At 47.7% G+C, this 13,266-nt stretch overlaps 1 pseudogene; it reads right to left on the bottom strand.

The window, feature by feature from the left end:
- LOC138826577 (death domain-associated protein 6-like) overlaps positions 1-12,949 on the bottom strand; it is a 38,796-nt pseudogene extending 25,847 nt beyond the window's left edge.
- Positions 12,950-13,266: the final 317 nt, after the last annotated feature.

Below are 13,266 nucleotides of genomic sequence, written 5' to 3'. Positions count from 1 at the left end.
GTTAGGGTTAGAGTGAGGGTGAGGTTTAGATTTAGTGTTAGTGTGAGGGCTAGGGTCAGGGTGAGGGTTAGGGTTAGTGTTAGGGTGAGGTTTAGGATTAGGGTGAGGGTTAGGGTTAGTGTGAGAGTTTGAGTTAGGTTTAGGGTTAGTGTTAGGGTGAGGGTAATTGTTAGGGTGAGGGTAATTGTTATGGTGAGGGTGAGGGTTTTTGTTAGGGTTATTGTTAGGGTTAGGGTTAGGGTTACGGTTACAGTGAAGGTGAGGGTGAGGGTTAGGTTTAGGGTGAGAGTTAGGGTTAGGGTGAAGATTAGGTTGAGGTTAAGGGTTAGGATTAGTGTTAGGGTTAGGGTTAGTGTGAGAGTTATGGGGACGTTCAGGGGTAGGGTTAGGTCAGGATTAGAGTTAGGGTGAGGGTGAATGTGTGTGTTAGGGTTTGGTTTTGGGTTTGGGTTAGGTTTAGGATTAGGGTTACGATTAGGGTTATGGTGAGGGTGAGGTTCATGGTTAGACTTAGGTTTAGGGGGAGGGTTAGGTCGAGGGTTAGGGTTAGGGTTATTGTTAGGGTTATGGTTAGTTTGAGGGTTAGGTTGAGGTTTACCGTTAGGGTTAGGGTTAGGGTGAGGGTGGGTTTTAGGGTTAGAGTTAGGGTTAGGGTGATGCTGAGGGTGAGGGTTAGGGTTAGGGTTAGTGTTAGAGTTAGGGATAGGGTGAGGGTTAGGGTGAGGGTGATGGTTAAGCTTAGGGTTAGGATTAGGTTTAGGATAAGGGTGAGTGTGAGGGTTAGGTTTAGGGATAGAGTTAGGCTTAGGGTTTTGCTGAAGGCGAGGGTGAGGGTGAAGATTTGGTTTAGGTTGAGTGATAGGATTAGGGATAGGGTGAGAGTTAGGGTTCGGGTTAAGTTTAGGGTTAGGCTGAGGGTTAGGTTTGGGGTTATGGTGAACGTATTGGTTAGGGTAAGGTTGAGGGCTATTCTTAAGGTTAGGGTGAGGGTTAGGGTTAGGTTTAGGGTGATGGTTAGGATGAGGATTAGGGTTAGGATTAAGATTAGGGTGAAGGCTACGGTGAGGGTGAGGGTTAGGGTTAGTGTTAGGATGAGGTTTAGGGTTAGGGTTAGGGTTAGGGTGAGGGTTAGGATGAGGGTTAGGGTTATGGTAAGGGTGAGGGTTAGGGTTAGGGTGAGGGTTAGGGTTAGGTTTAGGATTAGGTTTAGGGTGAGGGTGAGGTTTAGGATTAAGTTAGGTTTGGGCTTAGGGTTTGGTTTAGGTTTAGGATTAGTGTTATTGTTAGGATTAGGGTTAGATTTAAGGTGAGGGTGACGGTGAGGTTCAGGCATAGGCTTACGCTTAGGGATAGGTTGAGTGTGAGGTTGAGGGTGAGGGTTAGGGTTAGGGCGATGTTTAGGTTTATGTTTAGGGTTAGCATTAGGATGAGGTTTATGGTAAGGGTAAATGTGAGGTTTAGGCTGTGGGTGAGGATTAAGATTAGGATGAGGGTAAAGGTTAGGTTTAGGTTTAGGGTAAGGATGAGTGTTAGGTTTAGGGTGAGGGTTAGATTGAGGATTAGGGTTAGGGTTAGTGTGAGGTTTAGGGTGAGTATGAGGGTTAGGGTTAGGGTGAGGGTGAGGGTTAGAATTAGTGTTAGGGTGAGGGCTAGGGTCAGAGTTAGGGTTAGGGTTAGGGTTAGGGTGAGGTTTAGGATTAGGGTGAGGGTTAGGGTTAGTGTGAGGGTTAAAGATAGGGTTGGGTTTAGTGTTAGCGTGAGGGTAAATGATAGGGTGAGGGTTAGGGTTAGGGTGAGGGTTAGGGTGGGGGTGACAGTTAGGGTAAACGTGAAGGTTAGACTGAGGGTGAGGTTTACGGTTAGGGTGAGGGTTAGGGTTAGGGTGAGGGTTAGGGTTAGTGGTGGGGTGAAGGTGAGGTTTAGATTGAGGATTTGTGTTAGGGTTAGTGTGAGTTTTAGGGTGAGGTTGAGGGTAAGGTTTAGGGTGAGGGCTAGGGTGAGGGTGAGGGTTAGGGTTAGGGTTAGGATGAGGTTTAGGTTTAGGTTTAGGGTTAGAGTTAGGGTTAGGGTTAGAGTGAGGCTTAGGGTTACTGTTAGAGTTAGTGTTAGGGTTAGTTTTAGGGTGAGGGATAGGTTTAGGCTTAGGCTTAGGCTGAGCATGAGAGTGAGGGTTAGGGTTAGGATTAGGGTGAGGGTTAGGTTTAGAATTAGGGTGAGGTTTAGGATGAGGTTTCGGGTCAGGTTTAGGGTTAAGTTGACGGCTAGGGTGAGGGTTAAGGTAAGGGTTAGGGTTAGTGATAGGGTTTGGTTTAGGATTAGGTTTAGGGTGAGGGTGAGTGTGAGGGTTAGGGTTAGTGTTAGGCCTAGGCTTAGGGTTAGGGTGAGGGTTAAGTTTAGGGTTTGGGTTAGGGTGAATGTGAGGCTGAGGATTAGGGTTAGGTTTAGGGTTAGTGTTAGGTTTAGGGTTAGGGTTAGGCTTAGGTTTAGTCTGAGGGTGACAGTGGGGTTGAGGATTAGGGTTAGGGTTAGCGTTCGGGATTGGGTTATTGTTAGTGTTATGGTTAGGGTTCAGTTTGCGGTGAGGGTGAGGTTAAGGGTGAGGGTTATGATTAGGGTTAGGGTTAGGCTTAGGCTTAGGGTTAGGCTAAGTGTGACAGTGGGGGTGAGGATTTGGATTAGGGTTAGGGTTAGGTTTATTGTTAGTGTTATGGTTAGGGTTATGTTTGTGGTGAGGGTTATGGTTATGGTTAGGGTTAGGGTTAGGTTTAGGGTTATTGTTAGGGTTAGGGTTAGAGTTACGGTGAGGTTGAGGGTGAGGGTGAGGGTAAGTGTTAGGGTGAGGTTTAGGGTGAGGTTTAGGGATAGGGTTAGGTTTAGGTTGAGGGGAGGTTTAGGGTTAGACTTAGGGTTAGGGCGAGGTTTAGCGTGAGGGTTAGGGTTAGGGTTATGGTGAGGGTTAGGTTGAGGGTTAGAGTAAGGCTTAGGCTTAGGCTTAGGCTTAGGCTGAGCGTGAGGTTGAGGGTGAGGGTTAGGTTTAGGGTGATGTTTAGGTTTACAGTTAGGGTGAGGTTTAGGATGAGGTTTAGGGTTAGGGTGATGTTTAGGGTGTGGATGATGTTAAGGGTAAAGGTGAGGTTTAGGCTGAGGATGAGGGTTAAGATAAGGGTGAGTGTTAGGGTTAGCTTTAGGGGTAGTGTAAGGGTTAGGGTTAGGTTAGGTTTAGGGTTAGTGTTTAGTGAGGGTTAGATTGAGGATTAGGTTTAGGGTTAATGTGATGCTTAGGGTTAAGATAAGGGTGAGGGTTAGGGTTAGCTTTAGGGTTAGGGTGAGGGTAAGGGTTAGAATTAGGGTTAGGGTGAGGGCTAGAGTGAGTGTGAGAGTTAGGGTTAGTGTTAGGGTTTAGGTGAGGTTTAGGATTAGGGTGAGGGTTAGGGTTAGTGTGAGGGTGAGTGTTAGGGTTAGGGTTAGTGTTAGGGTGAGTGTGTTATGGTGAGGGTTAGGGTTAGGGTGAGGTTTATGGTTAGGGTGAGGGTTAGGGTTAGTGTGAGTGTGAGGGTGAGGTTTATGGTTAGATATAGGGTTAGGGGGAGGGTTAGTGTGAGGGTTAGGTTTAGGGTCAATGTTATGTTTAGGGAGAGGGTGAGGTTTAGGTTTAGGTTTAGTGTTAGGATTATGGTTAGTGTTAGTGTGAGGGTTAGTGTTAGGTTTAGGTTTAGTGTTAGGGTGAGGGTAAGTGTGAGAGTGAGGGTTTGGGTTAGGGTGAGGGTTATGTTTAGGGTGAGGGTTGGGAATAGGTTTAAGTTTATTGTTAAGGTGAGGTTTAGGTTTACGGTGAGGGTGAGGGTGAGGGTCAGGGTTAGGGATAGGGTGAAGTTTAGGTTTTGGGTTAGGGTTAGAGTTAGGTTTAGGGTGAGGGTGAACTTTAGGGTTAGATTTAGTGTTAGGGTGAGGGTGAGGTTGAGGTTTAGGGTTAGGGTGAGTGTTAGGGTTAGTGTTAGGGTGAGAGTTAGGAGGAGTGTTAGGGTTGGGGATAGGGTTAGGATTAGGGTTAGGGTGAGGGTGAGTGTGTGTGTTAGCGTTAGCTTTAGGGTTAGGCTTAGGGTTAGGCTGCGGGTGAGGTTGAGGGTGAGGCTCAGGATTAGGGTGAGGGTTAAGGTTAGGGTTAGGGGAGGGTTAGTGTGAGGGTTAGCGTTAGGATTAAGGTTAGGGGGAGGGGCTAGGGTGATGGTTAGTTTTAGGGTTAGGGTTAGGGTTAGGTTTCGGTTTAGGGTTAGGGTTAGGGTAAGGGTGAGGGTGAGATTTAGGGTTAGAGTTCAGCTTAGGGTTAGGCTGAGGGTGTGTGTTAGGGTTAGGGTTAGTGATGGGGTTAGGTTGAAGGTGAGGGTTAGGGTGAGGGTGAATATTAGGGTTAGGTTTAGGATTAGGATTAGGGTTAGTGTTAGGGTGAGTGTGAGGGTTAGGATTAGGGTTAGGCTTAGGCTTAGGCTGAGGCTGAGGGTGAGGGTGGAGGTGAGGGTTAGGGTGAGGGTTAGGTTTAGTGTTAGGGTGAGAGTTGGGGTTCAGGTTAAGATTAGGTTTAGGGTGAGCATTAGGGTAAGGGGTACAGTGAGGATGAGGTTTAGGTTTAGGGTTAGATTTAGGGTTAGGGGAGGGTTATTTCGTGAGTTAATGTTAGGGTTAGGGTTAGGGTTAAGGTTAGGTTGAGGGTTAGGTTGAGGTTAAGGGTTAGGGTCAGGGTTAGGGTTAGGATTAGGCTTAGGGTGAGGGTGATTGTGAGGGTAAGGGTTAGGGTTACGCTTAGGCTTAGGGTTAGTCTGAGTGTGAGGGTGGGTGTGAGAATTAGGGTTAGGGTTATGGTTAGGGTTTGGTTTAGGGTTTGGGGTAGGGTTAGAGTTAGGTTTAGGGTTAGGGTGAGGTTTAGGGTTAGAGTTAGGGTTAGGGTGAGGGTTAGGTTGAGGGTTAGGTTTAGGGTTAGGGTGCGATTTTGGGGGAGGTTTAGGGTTAGGGATAGGTTTAGCATTCGGTTAGGTTGAGTGTGAGTGTGTGGGTTTGGGTTAGGTTTAGGGTTAGGCTTAGGGTTAGGCTGAGGGTGAGGGTTAGGGTTAGGGTTAGGGTGAGGTATAGGGTTAAGTTTAGGGTTAGGGTGAGGGTTAGGGTGCGGATGAGGGTTAGGGTTAGCATGAGTGTTAGGGTTAGAATTAAGGTTAGGGTGTGGGTTCTGTTAAGTTTAGGGTTAGGGTGAAGTTTAGGGTTATGGTGAGGTTTGGGTTTAGTGTGAGGTTTAGTGTTAAGGTGAGGGTAAGTGTTAGGGTGCAGTTTAGGGTTAGGGTGAGTGTTATCATTAGGGTGAGGTTTAGGGTTATGGTTAGGTTTATTGTTAGTGTTAGGGTTAAGGTTATGGTTACTGTGAGGGTTAGGGTGATGATAAGGTTTAGGGTTAGGGTTAGTGTGAGATTTAAGGTTACGGTTAGGGTTAGATTTAGGGTTAGATTGAAGTTGAGGTTTAGGGTTACAGTTAGGGTTAGGATGAGGGTTATGGTGAGGGTTATGTTTAGTGTTAGGGTTAGGGTTAGGGTGAGGGTTAGGGGGAGGGTTAGGGTTAGTGATAGGGTTAGGATTAGGTTTAGGGTTTAGATGAGGGTGAGTGTGAGGGCTAGGGTTAGTGTTAGGTTTAGGCTTAGGTTTAGGCTGAGGGTGAGACTGAAGGTGAGGGATAGGTTTAGGGTGCGGGTTACGGTTAGGGTTAGGGTTAGAGTTAGGCTTAAGGTGAGGTTTAGGGTTAGGGTTAGGGTTAAGTTTCTGGTAATGGTGAGGGTTAGAGTTAGCATTAGGGTAAGAGTGGGGGTAGGGTTAGGTTTAGGGTGAGTGTTAGCGTTAATGTGAGGTTTAGGGTTAGGGTTAGGGTTAGTTTGAGGGTTAGGTTGAGGGTTAGGGTTTGGGTTAGGGTTAGGGTGAGTATGAAGTTTAGGGTGAAGTTTAGGTTAGGCTTAGTGTTAGGATTACGGTGAGGTTAAGGGTTAGGGTGAGGGTTAGTCTTAGGGTTAGGGTGAGGGTTAAGATGAGCTTTAGGGTTTCAGTGAGGGTGAGGGTTAATGTTAGGGTGAGGGTTAGGTTTAGGATTATGGTTAGGGTGATGGTGATGTTTAAGATTAGGATTAGGGTTATTGTAAGTGTTATTTTTAGGGTTACATTTGCAGTGAGGCTGAAGGTTAGGGTTAGGTTTAGGGTTAGTTTTAGGGTTAGGATTAGTGTTAATGTTAGGGTTAGGTTTAGACTTATTGTTTGGGTGAGGGTGGGGGTGAGGATGAGGGTTAGCGTTAGGGATAGGGTGAGGTTTAGGGTTAGGGTTAGGATTAGGGATAGGGTCAGGGTGAGGTTTAGGGTTAGACTTAGGTTGAGGGGGAGGGTTAGGGTGAGGGTTAGGGTTAGGGTTAGGGATAGGATTTGGGTTAGGGTGAGGGTGTGTGTGAGGGTTAGGGTTATGATTAGGCTTAGGCTTAGGGTTAGGCTGAGGGTGAGGGTGGGTTTGAGTATTAGGCTTAGGGTGATGGTGAGCCTTAGGGTTAGGGTGAGGGTTAGGATGAGGTTTATGGTTAGGATTAGTGTTAGGGTAAGGGCTAGGGTGAGGGTGAGGGTTAGGGTTATGGTTAGGTTTAGGCTGAGGGTGATGGTGAGGGTGAACTTTAGGGTTATGGTGATGGATAGGGTTAGTGTAAGGGTGAGGGTTAGGATGTGGGTTCGGGTTAGGGTGAGGGTTAGTAGGAGTGTGACGGTAAGAGTAAAAGTGAGGGTTACAATAAGGGTGAGGGTTAGGGTAAGGGTTAGGTTTAGGGTTAGATTGAGCATTAAGGTTAGGGGTAATGTGAAGTTTAGGGTGAGGATGAGGGTTGGGGTGAGGTTTAGGGTTAGAATTAGGGTTAGGGTTTGTTCTAGCGTTAGGGTGAGGGTTAGGGTTAAGGTTAAGTTTAGGGTGAGGTTTAAGGTGAGGGGTAGGGTTAGGTTTAGGGTGAGGGTTAGGTTTAGTTTGAGGGTTATGGTTCGGGTGAGTGTGAGGGTGAGGTTAAGGTTTATGGAGAGGGTTAGGGTGAGGGTGAGGGTTAGGGTGAGGTTTAGGGTGAGGGTGAGGGTTAAAGTTAGGGTTAGGTTTGTGGTGTGGGTAAGTGATAGCATGAGGGTTAGGGTTAGTTTTAGAGTTAGCATTAGGTTTAGGGTGAGGGTTAGGTTTAGGGTTAGGGTGAGGGTGCGGGTGAGAGTGAGGGTTAAGGTGAGGACTAGGATGAATTTTAGGGTTAGGGTGAGAGTTAAGTTTACGTTAGCTTGAGGGTGAGGGTGAGGGTTAGGGTTAGGGTGAGGGTTAGGTTTACGATCAGAATTAGTTTTATGTTTAGGGTGAAATTTAGGGTTAGGGTGAGGGGTAGGGTTAGGGGTGGGATTAGGATTAGGGTTAGGTTGAGGGTGAGTGTGAGGGTTAGTTTTAGGGTTAGGGTTTGGCTTAGGTTTAGGCTTAGGGTGAGGTTGAGGGTTAGGGTTAGGGTGAGGTTAAGGTTTATGGTTTGGATCAGGGTTAGGGTGCAGGCTAGGGTGAGGGTGAGAGTTAGGGTTAGGGTTAGGCTAAGGCTTCGGGTTAGGCTGAGGGTGAGGGTGGGTGTGAGAAATAGATTTTGGGTGACGGTTAGCGTTAAGGTTAGGGTGAGGGTTAGGATGAGGGTTAGGGTTAGGATTTGGTTTAGGTTTAGGGCTAGGGTGAGGGTGAGGGTTAGGGTTAAAGATAGGGTTAGATTTAGGATTAAGGGTAGGATGAGGGTGAGTGTGAGGGTTAGGGTTAGAGTTAGGCCTAGGCTTAGCTTTAGGCTGAGGGTGAGGGTGAGGTTTAGGGTTAAGGTGAGGGTTAGGGTTAGGGTTAGGGTGAGGGTTAGGATGTGGTATAGGGTTAGGATTCGGGTTAGGGTGAGGTCTAGGGTGAGCGTTATGTTTAGGGTTATGTTTAGGGTGAGGTTTAGGTTTCGGGTTAGGTTTTGGTTCAGAGTGAGTGTTAGGGTTAGGGTTACGGTGAGGGTGAGGGTTAGGGTTAGGTTGAGGGTTAGGGTTAGCGTTAGGTTGATGTTTAGGGTTAGGTTTAGGATGAGGGGTAGGATGAGGCTTATGGTTTAGATTAGGTTTAGGGTGCGGGCTAGGGTGAGTATGAGTGTTAGGGTTAGGGTTAGGCTTAGGCTTAGGGTTAGGATGAGGGTGAGGGTGGAAGTGAGAAATAAGTTTTGGGTGGTGGTTAGGGTTAGGGTTAGGGTGAGGGTTAAGATGAGTGTTTGAGTTAGGATTAGTTTTAGGGTTAGGGCTAGGATGAGGGTGAGGGTTAGGGTTAGGCTTAGGCTTAGGCTTAGGGTTAGGCTGATGGTTAGGTTAAGGGTGAGGGTTAATGTTTGGGTGATGGATAGGGTTAGGGTTAGTGTGAGTGTTAGGATGAGGTTTAGGGTTAGGGTGAGGGTTAGGGTGAGCGTGACGGTAATAGTAAATGTGAGGGTTAGGCTGAGGGTGAGTGTTCCCCTAAGGGTGATGGTTAGGATTAGGGTGAAGGTTAGGATAAGGGTTAGGTTGAGGGGTAGGGTGAGTGTGAGGGTTAGGATGAGGTTTAGGGTTAGGATTAGGGTGAGTTTATGGTTATGGTGAGGGTTAGTGTTAGGGTGAGTGTTAGGGTGAGGGTTAGCGTTAGGGTTATCCTTAGGGTTAGGGTGAGGGTTAGGCTGAGGGTTAGGCTTAGGATTAGGGTGAGGGTTAGGGTGAGGGTTAGGGTGAGGGTGAAGGTTAGGGTTCTGGTGAGGGTTGGTGTTATTATTAGGGTTAGGGTCAGGTTTAGGGTGATGGTGAGGTTTACAGTGAGGGTTGGGGTGAGGGTTAGGGTTAGGGTTAAGGTGAGGGTTAGGATAATGGGTAGAGTTAGGGTTAGGGTGAGGGTTAGATTGAGGATTAGGTTTAGGGTTAATATGAGGTTTAGGGTGAGGATGAGGTTTAGGGTTAGGTTGAGGATTAGGGTTAGAATTAGGGTTAGGGTGAGGGCTAGGGTGAGGTTTAGGGTTAGGGTTAAGGTTAGGGTAAGGTTTAAGGTTAGGGTGAGGGTGAGGTTAAGGTTTAGGGTGAGGGTTAGTGTGGGGGTGAGGGTTAGGGTTAGGGTTAGGGTTAGGGTGAGGGAAAGGTTGAGGGTTAAGGTGAGTGTTAGGGTGACGGTGAGGGTGAGGGTTAGGGTTAGAGTGAAGTTTAGGTTGAGGGGTAGTGTTAGGTTTAGGGTGAGGATTAGGAATAGTGTGAGGGTTAGGGTTTGAGTGAGGGTAAGGGTCAGGTGAGGTTTAGGGTTAGGGTGAGGGTTAGCATTAGGGTTAGGGTCAGGTTTAATGTTAGGTTGGAAGTGAGTGTTAGGGTTAGTGTTAGGGTTAAGGTAAGTGATTGGGTTAGGGTTAGGGTGAGGGTTATGTTTAGGGTGATGTGTAGAATGAGGCTGAGGGTTAGGGTGAGGGTGACAATGAAGGTTAAGGTATGGATGCGGGTTAGTGTTAGGTTAAGTGTTAATGTTACGGTGAGGGTTAGGGTGACGGTGAGGGTAAGGGTTAGGTATATGGTGAGGGTTAGGGTTAGAGTTAGGGTGAGGGGTAGGGTGAGGGGTAGGGTTAGAGTTAAGGTTACGGTTAGTGTGAGGGTTAGGGTTAGGGTGAGGATAAGGTAAGCATGAGGGTTGGAGTGAGGGTGAGGTTTACGGTTACTGTTAGGGTGAGGGTTAGGCTTAGGGTTATGTTTATTTTGAGGGTGAGTGTTTGAGTTAGGATGAGTGTTCTTGAGAGTGTGAGAGTTAGGGTTTGGGTGAGGGTTAGGGTTAGGGTGAGTGTTAGGGTGATGGTGAGGGTGAGGGTTAGGGTTGGGGCTAGGGTTAGAGTGAGAAGTAGGGTGACGTGTAGGGTTAGGCTTAGGGTGAGAGTTAGGTTTACTGTGAGGGTTAGGGTTAGGGTGAGGTTTAGGGTTACTGTGAGTGTTCAAGTTAGGATTAGGCTTAGTGTTAGGGTGAGGGTAAGGGTTAGGTTGAGGGTTAGGGTTAGGGTTAATGTGAGGGTTGGGGTTAGGGTTAGGCTTAGGCATAGGTTTAGGCTGAGGGTGATGGTGAGGGTGAGGGTTAGTGTAATGGTGATAGATATGGTTAGGTTTAGGGTGAGGGTTAGGATTAGGGTTCGTGTTAGGGTGAGGGTTAGTATGAGCCTGAGGGTTACAGTAAGGGTGAGGGTTAGGTTTAGGTTGAGGGTTAGTGTAAGGGTTAGGGTTAGGGTTAGATTGAGGATTAGGTTTAGGGGTAGTGTGAGGTTTAGTGTGACGATGAGGGTTAGGGTGAGGTTTAGGGTTAGAATTAGGGTTAGGGTGAGGGCTAGCATGAGGCTGAGGGTTAGGGTTAGGGTTAAGTTTAGTTTGAGGGTTAGGGTGAGGGGTAGGGTTAGGTTTAGGGTGAGGGTTAGGTTTAGGGTGAGGGTTACGGTTAGGGTGAGGGTGAGGGTGAGGGTAAGGGTTATTGTGAGGGTTAGGGTGAGGGTGAGGTTTAGGGTGAGGTTGAGCGTTAGGATTAGGTTTAGGGTTAGGGTGAAGTTTAGGGTGAGGTTGAGGGTTAAGGTTAGGGTTAGGTTTATGGTGTCGGTAAGTGATAGCCTGAGGGTTAGGGTGAGTGTTACAGTTAGCATTAGGGTTAGGGTGAGGGTTAGGTTTAGGTTTAGGGTGAGGTTGCAGGTGAGAGTGAGGCTTAAGGTCAGGATTAGGGTGTGGTTTAGGGTTAGGGTGAGGGTTAGGGTTAGGGTTAGTGTGAGGGTGGCGGTGAGGGTGACGATTAGGGTTAGAGTTACGGTGAGGGTTCGGTTAAGTTTGAGGTTTAGGGTGAGGATGAGGTTAAGGGTTAGGGTGAGGTGTTATTGCTAGGGTTAGGGTTAGGGTTACGGTTACTGTGAGGGTGAGTGTGGGGGTTAGGGCTAGGGTGACGTTTAGTGTTAGGGTTATGTTTAGAGTTAGGGTTAGTGTGAGGATGAGGTTTAGGGGTAGAGTTATGTTTAGGGTGGGAGTTAGTGTGAGGGTTAGGTTTAGGGTAAGGTTTAGGGTGGGGGTGACGGTAAGGATAAAGGTGAGAGTTAGGCCAAGGGTGAGGGTTACGGTAAGGGTGAGGGTTAGGGTTATGGTGAGGGTTAGGGAAAATGTTATGGTGAGGGTGAGGGTTAGATTGAGTATTAGTGTTAGGGTTAGTGTTAGGTTTAGGGTCAGGATGAGGGTTAGGGTTAGGGTGAGGGCGAGGTTGAGGGTGAGGGTTAGGGTTAGTGTTAGTGTGTAGTTTAGGGTTAGGGTGATGGTTAGAGTTAGTGTGAGGTTTAGTGTTAGGGTTAGGGTTAGTGTTAGGTTGGAATTTAGGGTGAGGGTTAGGGTGAGTGTTAGGGTTAAGGTAAGTGATAGGTTTAGAGATGGGGTGAGGGTTATGTTTAGGGTGATGTGTAGAATGAGGGTGAGGCTTAGGGTGAGGGTGACAGTGAAGGTTAAGGTATTGATGAGGGTTAGTGTTAGGGTGAGGGTTAATGCTACGGTGAGTGTTAGGGTGAGGGTGAGGGTAAGGGTTAGGTTTATGGTGAGGGTGAGGGTTAGAGGTATGGTGAGGGGTAGGGAAAGAGTTAAGGTTAGGGTTAGTGTGAGGGTTAGGGTTAGGGTGAGGAGAAGGTAAGCGTGAGGGTTGGAGTGAGGGTGAGGTTTAGGGTTACTGTTAGTGTGATGGTTAGGGATACGGTTATGGTGAGGGTTAGGCTTAGGGTTATGTTTATTTTGAGGGTGAGTGTTTGAGTTAGGATGAGTGTTCTTGAGAGTGTGAGAGTTAGGGTTTGGGTGAGGGTTAGGGTTAGGTTGAGTGTTAGGGTGACGGTGAGGGTGAGGGTTAGGGTGGGGGTTAGTGTCAGAGTGAGGGGTAGGGTGAGGTGTAGGGTTAGGTTTAGGGTGAGTGTTAGGTTTACTGTGAGGGTTAGGGTTAGGGTGAGGTTTAGGGTTACTGTGAGGGTTCCAGTTAGGATTAGGCTTAGTGTTAGGGTGAGGGTAAGGGTTAGGTTGAGGGTTAGGGTTAGAGTGAGGGTTAGGGTTAATGTGAGGGTAAGTGTTAGGGTGAGGGTTAGGGTTAGGGTGATGTTTAGGGTGAGGTTGAGGGTTAGTGTGAGTGTGAGTGTGAAGGTTCGGATGAGTGTTTGGGTTAGGTTTAGGTTGAGGTTGAGGGTGAGGGTGAGGCTTAGGGTTAGTTTTAGGGTAAGGCTGAGTGTGAGGGTTAGGGATAGGCTTTAGGCTTAGGCTGAGGGTGAGGGTGAGGGTTAGGGTTAGTGTTAGGTTTAGGGTTAGTGTTAGGGTTATGTTGAGGCTTAGGGTTAGGTTAGAGGTTACGGTTAGGGTGAGGGTTAGGGTTAGGGATAGGTTTAGGTTGAGGATGAGCGTGAGGGTTAGGGTTAGGATTAGGGTTAGGGTGAGCCTGAGGGTGAGGGTGAGGGTGAGGTTTAGGGTTAGGGTGAGGGTTAGGCTAAGGGTTAAGGTGAGCGTTAGGTTTAGGGTGATGTTTAGTTTGAGGGTGAGGGTTAGGGTGAGGTTGACGGTGAAGTTTCGGTTGAGGGTTTGGGTTAGGGTTAAGGTGAGGGTGAAGGTGAGGGTGAGGGTGAGGTTTAGGGTAAGGGTTAAGCTTAGGGTGAGGGTGATTGTGAGGTTTAGGGTTAGGGTTATGGTTAGGCTTAGGTTTAAGCTGAGGTTAAGGTGAGTTTGAGGGTTAGGGTTAGGGTGACTGTGAGCATTAGGGTTAAGGTTAGGGATAGGATGAGGGTTAGATGAGGGTGAGGGTTAGGGTTAGGGTGAGTGTTAGGCTTAGGGTTAGGGTGAGGGTGAGGGTGGGATTGAGTATTAGACTTAGAGTGATGGTTAGCATTAGGGTTAGGGTGAGGGTTAGGATGAGGTTTAGCGGTAGGATTAGGGTTTGGGTGAGGGCTAAGGTGACAGTGAGTGTTAGGGTTAGGGTTAGGCTTAGGCATAGGTTTAGGCTGAGGGTGATGGTGAGGGTGAGGGTTAGTGTTATGGTGATGGATATGGTTAGGTTTAGGGTGAGGGTTAGGATGAGGGTTCGTGTTAGGGTGAGGGTTAGTATGAGCCTGAGGGTTACAGTAAGGGTAATGGTTAGGTTTAGATTGAGGGTTAGTGTAAGGGTTAGGGTTAGGGTTAGATTGAGGATTAGGGTTAGGGTTAGGG

Source organism: Dipodomys merriami, unplaced genomic scaffold (assembly GCF_024711535.1).
Source record: "Dipodomys merriami isolate MVZ:Mamm:240054 unplaced genomic scaffold, mDipMer1.0.p SCAF_144, whole genome shotgun sequence".
NCBI classification, from domain to species: Eukaryota; Metazoa; Chordata; class Mammalia; order Rodentia; family Heteromyidae; genus Dipodomys; species Dipodomys merriami.
This window is presented reverse-complemented; position numbering and strand designations above follow the sequence as displayed.